Below are 16,486 nucleotides of genomic sequence, written 5' to 3' on the forward strand. Positions count from 1 at the left end.
AACTTGCTAACGTCCTCAGTGGTCTAGTCATCCGTCTTGAGTCCCAACATCATAACTTTGCCAGTTCAAGCCCCGTTGGTAATTTTCAAACAACACGGACTACTTGTTTTTGTCAGGTTATGTTTAGGGCTAGTTTGACATGCATTAGGCTACGGACCCCCATTTAGTGGCATTTCTATTTCTGGGACCCCCAGCAACCGACAGGAAGGTACTGCAGGGGGTCCCCGGACCCCAGCAACCGACAGGTAGGTATAGGGGGTCCCCGGACCCCAGCAACCGACAGGTAGGTACTGTAGGGGGTCCCCGGACCCCAGCGACCGACAGGTAGGTAGCCTACTGCAGGGGGTCCCCGGACCCCCCAGTCTGAGACCCACTTAGCTCTGGTCCATAGCTCATTAGCTCTAATGCGTTGCATTTAGACATTAGAGCTATGGACCAGAGCTAAGACTCACTGTGCTATTGTAGGCTATAGCCTCGCGTTGCGATACTAATATACCAAATCCGCCTCGGGGCATATGCCTATGCCTATTGTTATTAGCCTCGCGTTGCGATACTAATATACCAAATCCGCCTCGGGGCATATGCCTATGCCTATTGTTATTAGCCTCGCGTTGCGATAGCCTACTAATATACCAAATCCGCCTCGGGGCATATGCATATGCAATAGGGGCGGGTTTAGTGTGGCTGCGCCAGGCTATATTGTTATGTCAGTCCGTAATAAACACTGAAGTTGGTGCTTTGCATGAAAGTAAGGATAGCACTCAATCCATTGATTCACAATACACTTTTAATTATATTACATGAAGCAGACAGCCCTGTGATTAAACCTTTAGCATTACACTGCAACCACACTGTGGTTAATAATACGTTTTTATTCACAATGGAATGTTATTGTACTCCTAATATATCATGGAGGTGTAGTCAGCGCAGTAGATTCATATTTCAATCGATCTGGGACGTTAAAATTGTGCAAAACTCTGTTCAATTAATTGCCTCTTCTGCTACATTAAACATTACTTTACATACCTGTTAGACTCCTATAGAGCATGTTGACATGGATAGCTTGGTTAGTAGTATCTCTGTTATAGTTAATGCAGTTTGATTGATTAAATGAATAGCCTATTTTATTAGACAAAAATGTAGTACTGCCAAAACAAAATATAATATATATATGCACTGGTAGTAATAAGTACTATCCAAGCTTCTGGATATAGGGTTGGAAGCCCTACAGCGCTGTGACCTGCTGACTGCCTCACCTAGTCCTGTTGAAGCCCTACAGCGCTGTGACCTGCTGACTGCCTCACCTTAGTCCTGGTTGGAAGCCCTACAGCGCTGTGACCTGCTGACTGCCTCACCTTAGTCCTGGTTGGAAGCCCTACAGCGCTGTGACCTGCTGACTGTCTCACCTTAGTCCTAGTTGTATGTTTACATTCAATATGAAATGCACTATTTCACTAGAGTGTACAGACGCTGTGTCCAGATTACCACACCTGAAACCCACTTTTAATATATTGTCTATCATAAAGTAGGCTAATACAACATAATGTGTGTGAAAATGTTAATTGTCATATCAATATTTACAGACGACACCATAAAGCATTACACTTGTTTACAAGAGAATCCACCTTGTTCAATTCATCAAAACATTTAGAGACGTACAAATAGACACTTCTATAAAGCCACAGAACAGGAATTCATTAGCCTGGCTCCAGCCCCTGAATCGCTAGCCACGCCCATTACAAAAATATATTCAGGCGATTCAGGGTCTGGTGACGCTCTCGAAGGAGGTCTGAGACTCGGTTGGAAATCTGACCGACGAATCAGCGTCGTTTCAACTCGATGACGTCAAAACAACAGCGCCGTCCAGACACAAACAAACATGGCTGCGCCAGTAGCATAGCAACTTATGCTACTCTTTTGGTGTCACATTTAGCTTCATACTGGGTGAAAGTCTCATTCAAAAAATTATTTTTTCGCTCGAAAATGTTAGTTACAATGACATTGAGTTGACGTGTTTTTTTTTTTTGGTAACTGTTGCATAATCGCAATTTCGCACTCGAGTCCCATGCCCCGGCCATTTAGCTCTGTCCCCCCCCGCTGACATGCCCTCAACCACGGCTAAGTTCAGCCTGCTGCGGTCGGAGCCTTGTCATCTGCTTTGCTACTATTGTGATTGGTTAAGGGTGAACCAATCGCCGAAGACTGCCTCTTTGTCAACGCCCATCTCAGAAACGGCTGTAGTAGGGAGGGCGTTCAGACTGAATAATGGAGTGAAACGAAATGAAAATTCAGGCTGAGTGTCAGGCTAGGAATTCATCATAAAGGAGGTAAAAAGGGAAAAGAAACATATACAGTGAGGGGGAAAAGGGGTGGGTGGGGGATTCCGATTTCACGGGGGCCAGTTTCGGTTTTGAAGGAGTCAAGGGATTTGCATGTCTTAATGACATTCTGGTGTACACCCTTTACACACACAAAAAAAGAGTAGCAAATTATAACATAACAGCTCATCCTTTTCTTGTTTGTCTAACTAACTAAACCCCCTCCTGTTTTCTACTTTATTGGAATAGCCAGCATTTAAAACAATCTGTTTCCCTCCCTTCTATTTGGGAGACACTTTGATCTAATGCAGTGTTTTCCAAACTGTGGGTCTCACTCAACAGTAAAACAGTAAACAAACCAACATACTCCTACAGTTTAAGTCATGACTGTACTTTTCAAGTATAGCTGCAAGCGGGAACTGTCTTTTTAAATGTATTTGATACTTTATTTAGTAGTTGTTTAACCCATTTAGACCTGAGGACAATTCTACAAATGTCTTCTAAATCATGACAATTTTCTGAAAAACCTATATTTTTATGTCAGTGGTGCTCAACCTTTTTCATGTAAAAAATGCCATAGGCTACTATAGTATGTAAAATTGTATCTGTTTTGCACAAATAAATGTCACAACCACCACTGGGACGATCAGTGAGAAACCGTACAACCCCAGTATAGGCCAAGAAAGAAGCTTCACATCTGGATTTGTTCTTTTTAATTTGTTTTAAAACATTCTCATATGATCAACAATATTGTTCAAATCAATACATTGACAGACAATAAACTTTAGACCTTTCCATCATCCTGCCATAGCCTAAGATTTAGACCCTCGTGGATGTATTTATCCATTCCTTACCTAATACTAGAGTCTAAGGTCATATTCCTTACCTAATACTAGAGTCTAAGGTCATATTCCTTACCTAATACTAGAGTCTAAGGTCAATTTACAATTACAGAGCGATTTACATCAGCAATAACAAAAAGCATGGCATACATCACATATATAAAAAGTAGTTATCATGGAACATGCGTAAGCTAAGAACATAACAGTGGAGTATCTATGTAAACTATACATACTATACTATATTATATATTATACATGTGTACTATAAAGTGCTATGACTACATAAAATGCAATTCTAGTGTTGTCTACGTAACATGCTATAAATCTGTTTAAAATACTATCTAAGTTTACATAAAGTGCTATATTTAAAATACTATCTAAGTCTACATAAAGTGCTATCTAAGGGGCTAGTGCTACAGGCCATGGTGGAGTCTGAAGAGGTGGGTTTTCAGACTATGGCGGAAGATGTCCCGGTCATATGCCTTACCTAATACTAGAGTACTAGAGTCTAAGGTCATATGCCTTACCTAATACTAGAGTCTAAGGTCATATGCCTTACCTAATACTAGAGTCTAAGGTCATATGCCTTACCTAATACTAGAGTCTAAGGTCATATGCCTTACCTAATACTAGAGTCTAAGGTCATATGCCTTACTGGTACAACATAGTGTTCAGATGGGGGTCCCTTGTACAACATAGTGTTCAGATGGGGCCATGGGGGTCCCTGGGGGTAATTTGGGGGTTCTTGTCATGAAAAGGTTCGTCAAGCACTGCTGCACCAATAATAATCTTCAGACACATGCAGTGTCTGCTGGTGAACACTAGATGGCAGCAAAACGTCGCTTTCTAGTCTTCTGTCCATGACATGACTTTAAACAATAGCCTATGTAGTTTCACCTGCTCTCTCTCTCTCTCTCTTCTATCCGATGGACTATTAACCAAATTATTTACAACAGCAGTGACAATAGACTAGGGCAGTGCGTGGTTTTCAATGCTTTTCATATCAAGTCTCATTATTTATTCTGCATTTGAGCCACAGACCACCAAAACGTAAGAATATTTAGTTGTCGTTGGATAAGATGTTGTCCACAATGCCATGTTGTGTTTGATGTTGTACCATCAGGCAAATGTTGATTTAAAAAAATAAATAAAATAAATCTACATTCTCTCTAAATGTGTACATTTCTTGTAAATTAAGTAATGCAGATGTTTATAGTATTATGGAACCACAATTCATTAATAATAGCATAAATAACTGTTAAACTAGACATAGCCTAAATTGTCTCTTCTCAGTAACTTCAGCTGTTCCTACAGTACATAGGCCTACAGGATTGATAAGAATCTCAGAATAGCCAGTGGCCACTATCTTGATGACCACAAACATGAAACAAATGGTCGGGTGTTGCTTGGTGGATTAGAACACCTACTAGCTTCCTTGGTGACCATACCATATATATGGACATGTTGTTGACCACTTGGTTTAGACTTTAGGGGGTTGGGGAACCTTCCCTTTGTTGTCTCTGTCCTGTACTGTATAAAGACCCTATTGAATTGTACTGTTGTGTGTTAGTCCCACAAACCGTCAGGCTGGTGTGGCTGGACCTGATGGCTGTCGAGTTTGTACTTTGTCTCCGAAAATAAACATGGAACTGATTGATTGATTGAAATATTTATTAACAGTTTGCAGAATTACAGTACAATTCAAGCACAACTCAATACAAAGACTGTTAACTGTGAGTGGACGACCCAATAAAGCATTACACACTTGTTTACAAGAGGGTGAGGGTCCACCTTGTTCAATTCATCAAAACATTTAGAGACGTAGGCCTACCAATATACACTTCTATAAAGCCAAAGAGCAGAACGGGAATTCATCATAAAGGAGGTAAAAAGGGAAAAGAAACATATAGTCACATACAGATCGACTGATAGAGCTGAACTTCAGGACCCTCCTAAGGGAGATGCCGACTGGCAAGAACTTTTACATCAGTGGAAATGGGAGGGTCCTGAGGAAAAATGACAACCCAGAAGGTGGCAGGGATCGCCGAGCTCCCTCTCCCCAGGAAAGGGATGACCTCCCTGAATGAGAGACCCTTGCCCAGCCTGTAAGTGACGAACATTTCAGCTTGATCCAGTGGAACGTGAACGGATGGACGGATTCAAATTGTGGTTTAAGAGCATTATTATTGCAGTCCCTTGACCCTGACTTTATTTCTTTAAACGAAACACATCTGAAAAATGACACTATAATTACGTTAGAGGGATATACTTGGTTTGGTCAAAATAGGAATATGCATATTAAAGCCCCCAAAGCCTCAGGTGGGGTTGACATTTTTGTTAAGGACGAGTTACTTCAGTGTTTCAAGGTGACTGTTGATAAGGCTGTAGATGGTATTCTTGCTTTAAAGGGATAGTTCAGATTTTTTGAACTTAAGTTGTATGAAATACTTGCCATTAATATAGTGGTTGCAACTGTATTAATTGATTGCCCGAGTCCCATGGTGGGAGTTCTGTTCTGGTTTTGGTCATTTTGTGGGGGGCACTGGGGCCACGCAGTAAAAGTAAACGAATCCACAAAACGAACGTAATTTGTATTGTTGACCTATTTCTAAAATATTAGCGCGACTTTCATTCAACTTTGACCCCTCTATCACATGGAACTATTTTTTGGGCGTAGTGATATGGACAAAAAAAGACACTCTAATTAATTTCATTAAAGACTCCAAATGTTGTATTGTGAATGGCAGAGTCACCCCCATTAATGATGATTTTACATCTATCTCTCCCAAGGGTAAGGCAGTGGTCGATTACATCATGGTCTCTCAAGACTGCCTTAATTTATGTACTGAATTCCGGGTTATTACTCCCAATGATTTGATACATAATAATGGTCCAGACTGCCTAAAACTCTTGGGGGATAGATGCAAAGTGCCAGACCACTCCCTATTGTTGTTGAATTTTAAAGCCAGTGCTGAGAGGTATCTAACTGTTCAGCCCACAACAGTCAGGAGCAAAACTAGGCGAACCAGAGTTTTTCCAGATAATTTTCTCTCATCAGAGTTGTGTTGCACTGCTCTACTAGAATTAATAAGTAATATAGAGGCGTGTCGGGGTAATCAGGAGGATGTGGATCTCTGCTACAAATCATTGTGTAGTGTGCTGTATGCAGAGATGGATAGACACTCTTCCACCAAGACCCCTACTACCGCAGGTAAAATCTAGGACGTCAGCCTAAAGGTAAATCCTTTTGGAATCATGAATTGAAAGCATTATGGGCTGATGTAAGAAAGGCTGAAAATACTTTTTTTAAATGCCAGGACATATTGCAGAAAAGGCATTTAAGGGATGAGTTTAAAAGATGTCAGCATATTTTTGATAAAAGATTACGTTTCTTTAAGCGGAGATTTAATAGAGGTCAAGCAATGCATTTGGAACAGCTTCAGTCCATCAATCCTCAAAGATTCTGGAGTGAAATCAACCGATTGGGCCCTAAGAAAACTGTTAAAATACCTATGGAGGTAAGATTACCTAATGGTGACTTGGAGGATAGGACTGAAAGTGTTCTGAAAATGTGGGAAAGCGAATTTGCATTCAGGGCACTGTATCCCACCCATCTTTGATGAGAGCTTTCTGGCCAGCATCAGTAATTCCAAAGATGTTCTTGAGAGAGCGATGGATCAGGATAGATATGTTGTAAACCAACCCTTAAATGGTAATCTTACCTTAGAAGAAGTTATGAGGGCCATTGATAAAGCAAAAAATGGAAAAGCAGCTGGAGTAGAGGGCCTTTATAATGAAGTTCTTAAAACTCCCAAGATATTGCCTATTTTGTTTAGTTTATTTCAGACATGTTTCAAATATAGTATTATCCCCTCCCTTTGGTATAAGTCTATCATTAAACCCATTCCTAAGTCTGCTAAGAATGACCCAAGGGTCCCTTTAAATTATAGGGGTATTAGTCTCATGAGTACTGTTTACAAACTATATTCAAGTATCCTGAACAGCAGGCTCTCCTATTATTTGGAGGTATCTGATACACTGGCTGATGAGCAGAATGGATTCAGGAAGCGCAGGGCCTGCATTGATCACATATATACTGTTACCACAGTAATTAGAACAAGACTTGAAGAGGGAAAATCTACTTATGCATGTTTTATAGACTTTCAGAAGGCTTTTGATTGGGTCAATAGAGATTTGTTGATGGTAGATTTTATAAAGCTATTAAATCATTAGGTTCCAGTAGCATCTGTTCAAGTGAATGATTTCACTACTGGTTGGTTTTCAACACCATTTGGGGTGAAACAGGGAGATGTTTTATCTCCCACTTTATTTGCTATCTTCGTTAATGATCTAGTCCAAGAAATCAAACATTCAGGTTTAGGGGTAATGTTGGATGATGTTGCTGTAATCTGTTTACTTTATGCAGATGACATAGTCCTCCTGGCAGAGTCCGGAGATGCTCTACAGAAGATGCTGGATATTGTTAAATCCTGGTGCTCAAAATGGAGGCTTATGATTAACCAGAGTAAAACTCAGGTTATGCACTTTAGAAAAAAAGGTACAGAAAGATCTTCTCTGAATTTCTCATTTGGTACTCTGCCTCTGGACTATACTGAAGCATATAAGTACTTGGGTTTTATGCTGGATGAATTCATGTCCTATGATCTTGGAATTGGAACATTGGCGGACTCTTTTTTTTGTGATTAGTATTTTATTGGATTTTCTTTTTCAGACACAGACACTTTTTGTCTGTGTCTTTTTCAGACACAGACACAACACCCACAATACCAGTAACAACAATACAGAACAAACAAACGAAGACAAAAGAAAAGAAAGGAAACAAGCGTTTGACACAAATCGACAGTCACATTACAAAAGATAAAAAAAGACACAACTAGGAGGGAAGGAAGGGGAGGGGAGGCTGTGTTCTTCTCGATAGAGACATATATGTGAGCAGGCGAGGATCTACTGTAGGGGGGGCAGCCAGTAGTCTGTCATTACGTAGTGCTATCATACAGAAGGAATCTGTCCCACTTCTGGTGGAACTGATCTATCTTATTTTTCATAGAGAATGATACTCTTTCATATGACGCTGTACTGTTTAGTAAGTTATGCCATTCTGTAATTGATGGTACGTGGGCTGATTTCCATAATTGGACTAGCAGCCTCCTGCCCAGCATTATGGCTGTTTGGATCCATTCCACGTGTGTGGAAGGAGTTATATCTTTAAGAATAGAAGGATCTCCTAGTATAAATAAGCGGATATCGAGAGGGATATCTTGACCAATGATTCTCTCAATAAGATCATGTATTTGTGTCCAAAAATCTTGTACCCTGGGGCACTTCCATAAGACATGGGTCAACGTACCTTCGTTCGGGCACTTCCAGCATCCTGGATCATTTTTGAGCTTTGCTCTATGTAATTTAGAAGGGGTCCAATACATTCTATTAAAGATTTTAAACTGAATTAGCCTAGTGCGAATATTGCGTGACATGTGCTTTGAATTGCCTAGTATGTTGACCCATTCTTTTTCTGTAAAAGTAGTTTGCATGTCTTTTTCCCATACCATCTTCAGAGCACTAGTAGTACTAACTTTCTCCAGCAACATCGAGTAGTAGAGCGATGCTTCATGACCCCTACCGTAGCTAGTGATAATAGAAGAGGGAGTCTTCCCATTCTGAGGGACCAAGGAGCTTCTAGACATTTTTCTCAACAGGCTTTGAAGTTGGACATAATGCCAGTATTGTTGTCTATTTAAGTTAAATTCTGCCTGTAGGTCATTAAAGGATTTGAGTTCCTGGTCTCTGTAGAGGTCACCAAGCACCGCCACTCCCTTTTCCACCCATTCCTTCCAATAGATGGAGGATCTGCCAATATGTATACGAGAATTAAACCATATGCTAGAAGTCTTATTTAATAATGGATCAAAGTTAAGAATTTTAGCTGCCTTGTTCCAGACCCCCTTCAGACATGTCAACACTGGGTGAGACTGTACACTTGAAGGTAGGGAGGCCGAGGCATAGGCCTTCAAGGGGAGAGCAGAACACTGATATCCCTCCACGTCAAACCACGGGGGGGCACGTTCGGGGGGTAGTGACCACTGTGCCAAATGTCGCAGGCAAAAGGCATAGTGGTACAAAAGTAGATTCGGTATCCCTAAACCACCTTGATCCACCCTGTTCTGAAGTTTCTTGAGACATATCCTAGGTCGTTTCCCCTCCCACAGAAAAAGGCTACACAACTGGTTGTACTTGTGGAAGTACTTCATGGGAACCTCAACGGGCAATGATTGTAAAATATAGTTAAATTTGGGAGCTACAGTCATTTTTAGCACATTCGCTTTTGCCCACAAAGAGAGACGAAGAGGTGCCCATCGTTCTATGTCAAGCTTAAATTTTTCAAATAGGGGTTCTATGTTAACCTTTATGAGATCTGACAGATTAGATGGGAATACAACTCCAAGATAGCCTAGGCCCTTCGTTGGCCATCTAAAGTTTCCTGATTGGAACAGGGTTCTGGGGCAGTATGCTGTGAGGGGCAGCGCTTCGCATTTAGACCAATTTATTTTGTAGCCTGAGAGTCTAGAAAATGAATTAATAATAGACAACAGTGTGGGGACAGAGGTTTCTGGTTTGCTTACCATAGTCAAAATGTCATCTGCATATAGCATTACCTTATGTGATATTGGGCCCACTTGTATGCCAGGAAAATTCGGGTCCAGGCGAATGGCCGCTGCCAGCGGTTCTAGGGCGAGCGCAAAGAGGGCAGGAGAGGCAGGGTCTCCTTGGCGAACCCCTCTACCCAGCTTGAAATATGAAGAAATTAACCCATTGGTTGTTACAGCTGCTGTAGGTTCTCTATATATCAAGCGAAGCAATTTAAGAAAGGGTTCTCCAATTCCAAAGTGCTTTAGGACTGTAAATAAATACCCCCACTCGACCCTGTCAAACGCCTTTTCGGCATCTAATGACAGGGCTGCAACAGGCTCCGCCTCTTCCCTGACAAACCACATTAAGTCAATTAGACGTCGTATATTGTCTGTAGAGTAGCGATTACGCACAAACCCCACTTGATCGGGATGAACCAAGAAGGGGACAGCTTTATTTAGTCTATTAGCAAGGATTTTTGAGAAAATCCGACTATCATAATTAGTCAGAGAAATGGGTCGATAATTACGACAGTCTGTGGGGTCTTTATCTTTTTTCAAAATAAGGGTGATTATAGCTTGGGAGAGTGTCGGTGGAAGCATGCCTCTTTCCAGCGAGTCGTTGTACATGTCAAGCATCATTGGAGCAAGTTCATCTGCAAAATGTTTGAAAAATTCAGCGGTAAAGCCATCCGGGCCGGGGGCCTTGCCTACGGGTAATGTCTGTATGATTTCTACAATCTCTTTAACTGTTATTGGAGTATCAAGTTTTTGTTTCTGTTCCGTCGACAGAGTTGGAAGATTTAATTTGGAAAGAAATACATTTATTTCTATCTGCTCTACCTCTGATTCTGATTTATAAAGATTTTCATAGAATTCTCTAAAGGTGGTGTTGATTTCAGTAGTACTTGTGTGTAATGTCCCCTGATGATCTTGTACTGCAGGAATAGCGCTATGGGCCTCTTGCTGTTTAATATAATTAGCCAACATGCGCCCAGCCTTATCGCCCTCCTCAAAGAATTGCTGACGAGCCCTGAACAATGAGAATTCGACCTTCTGTGACAGCAGAGTATTATATTCGTATTTAAGTTTAGAGAGTTTGCGTAGATTGTCTTCCGACATACAGGCTTTAAAGTTGTTCTCAGCTATCTTCACTTCCTTTTCAAGGTTAAGAATCTCTGACGCTCTCTCTCTCTTTTTATGGGAAGCATATTGAATTATAAAACCCCTGAGAAAAGCCTTTATTGTTTCCCATGCTGTTGATGGAGATGGGGCTGTGGGTATATTGGTTTCCCTGAATAAATTAATCTGTTCTTGTAATAATAGTCTAAAGTTGCTATCCTGTAGTAGACTTGAGTTTAGTCGCCATCTTAGTGATTTTGCTTTACCAATGCTGCCAAATGGCAAGAGGAGAAGAGTCACTTCTGCATGGTCTGATACTATAATAGGCCCTATGTCACATGAGACAATAGATGGTAAGAGGGAATGAGATATCAGGAAGTAATCTATTCTAGTGTAAATCCGATGACAGGGGGAGTAAAATGTATAGTCCCTACTAGTAGGCTTCAATAATCTCCATACGTCCACTAGGCCTAGGTCTTTACAAATATTGTTTAATATTTCGACGGCTCTACGGCTTTTGTAGCTTATGGCATTGCTACGGTCCTTGTCCTTATCAAAAACCTGATTAAAGTCTCCACCTAATATAATAGGGTAATTATGCCCGTTATCCATCTCTCCCATTCTAAATTCCAACATTCCAAAGAAGGCAGGGTCGTCTAGGTTAGGGGCGTATACGTTGGCCAATATCAAATGGTGGCCTTGAATTTCGGCTTCAATAATAATCATTCTTCCCTGATCATCGGTGAACACTTTATTGCTCTTAAACTGAAGATGTTTATGCACCAAGATCGCAACCCCTCTACTATTACTTGAACCAACGGAATAAAAAACCTGACCCACCCAGTCCCTCCGTAATCTCTTATTATCTGATTCTAATAAATGTGTTTCTTGGAGGAAAACGATGTCATATTTCCTTGCTTTTAAAGTATTCAATATTTTCTTCCTTTTTACCAATTGACCCATCCCTTTCGTATTCCAGCTACATAGGCTTAGCCCCCCCCTACGATCCTGCCCGCTCATCCGTTAGCTTGAAACCAAAATTCCACACAGCCTCAGAGTTGGGGAGGGGGGGTGAAGAAACAAAAGGAAAAAACATATCAAAAACAAAAACAACAATACAAACCAAACCTTGGAGCCAAAGTGCTCCACCCAGTGTGCCTTAGTGATAGGCACTAACACAAAACAAATGCGTCTGTGAAACGCTCCCTTTTCAAGGCCGCTTGACTAATAACTAATAACGGCACCACATACTCAATATAATAAAAAATAAAAATATATATATGTATAGCCTGCTTGGTCACCCGCTGGCATATAGTAACGCTCGTCCCCCCACCCTATCCCATACCTTTATTAATTCTCCGCTCTGCTTTATTTTATTTCCGATACCACTCTCTGAAGGACTGCCAATATACTAAACTAAATTGCCTCAGCACCAAGGCCCTTCCTGCCGATCAGACAGGACACGGTTCATAGCATGAGTTAATGTATTTTCCACTACTTTTTTAATGGGTTATTGGTGTTTTAACAATTTGTGGGGAGAGAAGAAAAAGAGGGAAAAATGAGTAAATCAATCCTATTAGTAATTATTATTATTCTCTGTAATTTCCCCCCCCCCCCCCCCCCCCCCCCTCTCCCTTAGGTTATACATTGGGATCAGCCTGATGCTTGTTAAATGGAGCGATATCCTGTTAGCCTACCCAGGGAGTTGTCAGTCCGTCGAGAGAGGCATCGGAAACGACCATTAGAAATCGTTACGTCCCTAATTTACCAGAAAATGATTAGAAATCGTTACGTCCCTAATTTACCAGAAAATAAATAAATAAATAAATAATAATAACAACAACAGTAATTATCATCATTATTACCGTCATTATCACAACCAATGTCTTTTAGAGGCAGCAGCAGAGTATTCACATTGATTGATAAAGTTGGCATGTAATAAAAATAATAAATAAAAAATACCCCCTATCAGTCCAGCATACGAATACATAATACAATTAATAGGAGAAAAAAGATTGGTATCAGGGAGAGAAAAAAATAATAATAATAATAATAATAATACCGCAGTTCCTCACTGTATCTCTACCAGCATATCCCCTGCCCTCCCCCCGCCACACACACGCACACACACACACACACCCAATAATCATGTAGGCCTACAAATCAGATGCCATGATGATCCCCATTTGTCCATTTTGACAACATATATATAGCTGCAACTTAATCAATGCATGGGGCGATCATTGGAATCATGTCCTTTATGTGATAAAGTGAAAAGAAAGAAGAGAGGGGAAGAAAGCAGTGGTTTACGTCAGTATTCATTCCCCTTTGTAGGCTATAATGCACACCGGCTCAGCCTTATGTAGGCTACTATATATAATTAATACTAGGCCTACCTAAAGAAGAAAAAAACAAAAATAATTAACGAGGAGGGGAAGGCAACGCTATGGCAGCGGCACGGCACCTCTCTCGCACGCAGGGCCAGTCACACGCGCGCACGTCCATACACACAACAACCCACACTGACACGCATACAGACACAGACACAGAGAGAGAGGGAGAGAACAGCGGGATCCAAACGACCCACTGGGAGAAGAAAAATAAGGCAACGCAAAAACTTGTTTTTAAATATAGTCCGATGGAACGAAAACAAGCGGAAAACAAACAAAAACAGGATAGCCTAAGAGGGGCGAACATGTCAAATATCGATACAACCCGCGGCTGGCTGTTGAGCAAGCATTGCGGCAATTTAACTTAATAGACTAAACTAAATCGGCATTCGCCCGGACTTTGTCCACATTAGTCTAAATAATAAATCATCATCAGGGGCCTTAATAGCCTTGATTATTACCAACGTTCTTAAATTAGGTAATGGCGATAAGAACTATAAGTTTGTGGTAATTACAGAAAGAAGGGAAAATGTAAAATTAAGACGGGCACCTTTATTATCAGTCCAGTATATACTGCGAAATACTAATAATGATGAAGCGGAGAGGAGGGGGGGGGGGGGGACTGTCAGCACTCAGCCGCCTGCTGTAGTAATCCTCTCACTCCCCTCATGTATAGACTATAGTTCAACCACGTCTCCGCAAGAACGTCATCATTTTTTCAATAATCAATATGGGGAGACTCACAGTTCGTTGATAAAGTCCAGTGCTCGTTTCGGATCAGTGAAGCGCCGTTCATTACCCTCGCTCAGGCGGATTTTTAGGATCCCGGGATGTACAATAGAAAAGGATAATTCTTTGCTATGGAGAGCCACCTTGCAATCTTTAAATTCCTGACGCTTCATCTCCATCGCCTTGGTGCGATCAGGAAAGATCTCGATTTTATGGCCCTCCCAAGACATTTCCTTGTCTCTCGCTGCGGCTTTAATCAGGGCAACATCTCGGAGGGACATGAATTTTGCAATGATAAATCTTGCAGGTTTCCCCTCTTGTTGCACTGGTGGAATCCGATGCGCATTATCCACGAAGGTGCTTCTTTGAAATGTAATTCCCAGGAGTGCAGGTAGTACTTTCTCCAGGAACTCGGCAGCATTCCCATTCTCACTTCGTTCCGGGAATCCTCGGAAACGCAAATTATATCTTCTCCCCCTTGATTCAAAGAAATCTAGTCGTTTATACACCTCCTCCATTTGAGACGCTGTGACCGGGGGGTCGGCTTTCGTGGCCTCAGAGGCCTTGAGAGCCGCATCTTCAAGGCCAGAAATCCGTGCTTCAGCGTCGTCTAGGCGTTCTACGATGCCAGCCAGTTTTGCTTCGATAGATGAAGTAGATGTTTTAATTTCTGTTAGGGTTTTCTTCTGGTCGATGTCCATCCGTCTCAGGAGTTGGTGTATGCTTGCAATATCTTCAGCCATATTTTTGTCCTCGGGGACGCCGCCGCCATGCGTGCCGGGCTCTTTCTCAGTTGTTTGTTCGGCGATTTCAACATTTTTGGCCTTCTTTCGTGTAGACATTGTGGGTTATATCTTTCAGCAATATTATCAATGCCCTTAGGAGACCCACAGGCTATGAAAAGAGCTTATATAACATATAAATGAGTAGTGGTGCCTAGGAGCTCTCAGTCTAAGCAGCCATCCAACCGGAAGTCGTCACAGGAACATTGGCGGACTCTGCTGGTAGAGCTGTTTGGTCAATAATTAGTCAAATGAAATGAAACTTTGTAAAGATCTAGGTTATTCCACATACTCACAGCTCTATGATGCATGTGTCTGTCCAATACTCACATATGCAGCTGGTGTTTGGGGTTTTAAGGATGATAAAAAGGTTAATTCTATCCAGAATAGAGCCATAAGGTGTTTCCTTGGGGTACATGCATTTGCCCCTTCTTTTGCAATCCAGGGAGATATGGGTTGGGAACCGATGGAGACTAGGCAAAAGGGAGAAGTGATCCGCTTGTGGAACCGTCTCATTAATCTGCCAGAAGATAGGTTAACAAAAAAGGTATTCAATTGGGATAAGGCACACAATGGCCCCTGGTCCTGGATGAAGGAAGTTTTTCCTATTTTTAGAGAGGCAGATCTGTCGTATATCTTTCAGAATATGCTTTGTGGTAATATCAATAGGTTGAAACAAAAACTATTTAGTAATTACAAAGATAAATGGTCAAATGACATATGGTCTAAACCAAAACTTAGATCATATGTCCAGATGAAGCAGTGTTTTGGTACTGAACTGTATGTCAAATCCTTTCTGACCAGAAACCAGCGGTCATTGTGTGCCCAGCTGAGAACTGGTATCCTGCCTCTGGCTATTGAGGTAGGGCGGTTTTCAGCGGTCCCAGAAGAGAATAGATTATGCATTGTATGTGACCTAAATGATGTGGAAAATGAATTTCATTTTATGTTTTACTGTACCCTGTATGATGATTTGAGGGTTCCACTGTTTGAGGTAATGCAACAAAGACATCCTGATCTATTCTGGGAAGATGATGGACAGAAGTTAGACTGGTTATTTAATTATGAAGTATTTAGGACAGCCCAGTTTGTTTCTAGAGCCTGGAGTAGAAGACAATCCCAGCTCTTCAAGTAGGTACATGTGTCTCCTGTCACAGGCCTAATGGTGTATTTTATTTTATTTTTTATTTTATTTGTTATATATTATGTAATCTGCTCGTAAGGATCTGGAGTGTCAGTTTGGTATTCAATTGATCATTGTTTGCAAACCGTCATGTCGGTTTATTGTAATTGTTCATGTAAACTGTAAAAAGTGTCCCATAAGTCCATATGGGCTGGGCTTCTTCGGAAGCATGACACTTAAATAAAGAATCAATCAAATCAAATCAATCATATACAGTAAGGGGAAAAGGGGTGGGTGGGTAACTCTGAAAGATCTGCCTTATTCATCCGCCTGCCTGATTAGCTTTAGATGTTCTTCAGTTTTAGTTTTAAGTCAAGTCTCATGCTTGTTTGTGTGCTAGTGCTAGGCCTATAGGAGGAAAATAGTTCTCCTCTTTAGTTAATTTACATCAGTAGCCTATATTCAGTGATTTCTCTTAATTCAAATATCACTTATTTTTTTGTTTTGTGATAATCCATCCGCTTATCCGTAAT

This window comes from Electrona antarctica (assembly GCF_951216825.1).
Source record: "Electrona antarctica genome assembly, chromosome: 21".
Taxonomy (NCBI): Eukaryota; Metazoa; Chordata; class Actinopteri; order Myctophiformes; family Myctophidae; genus Electrona; species Electrona antarctica.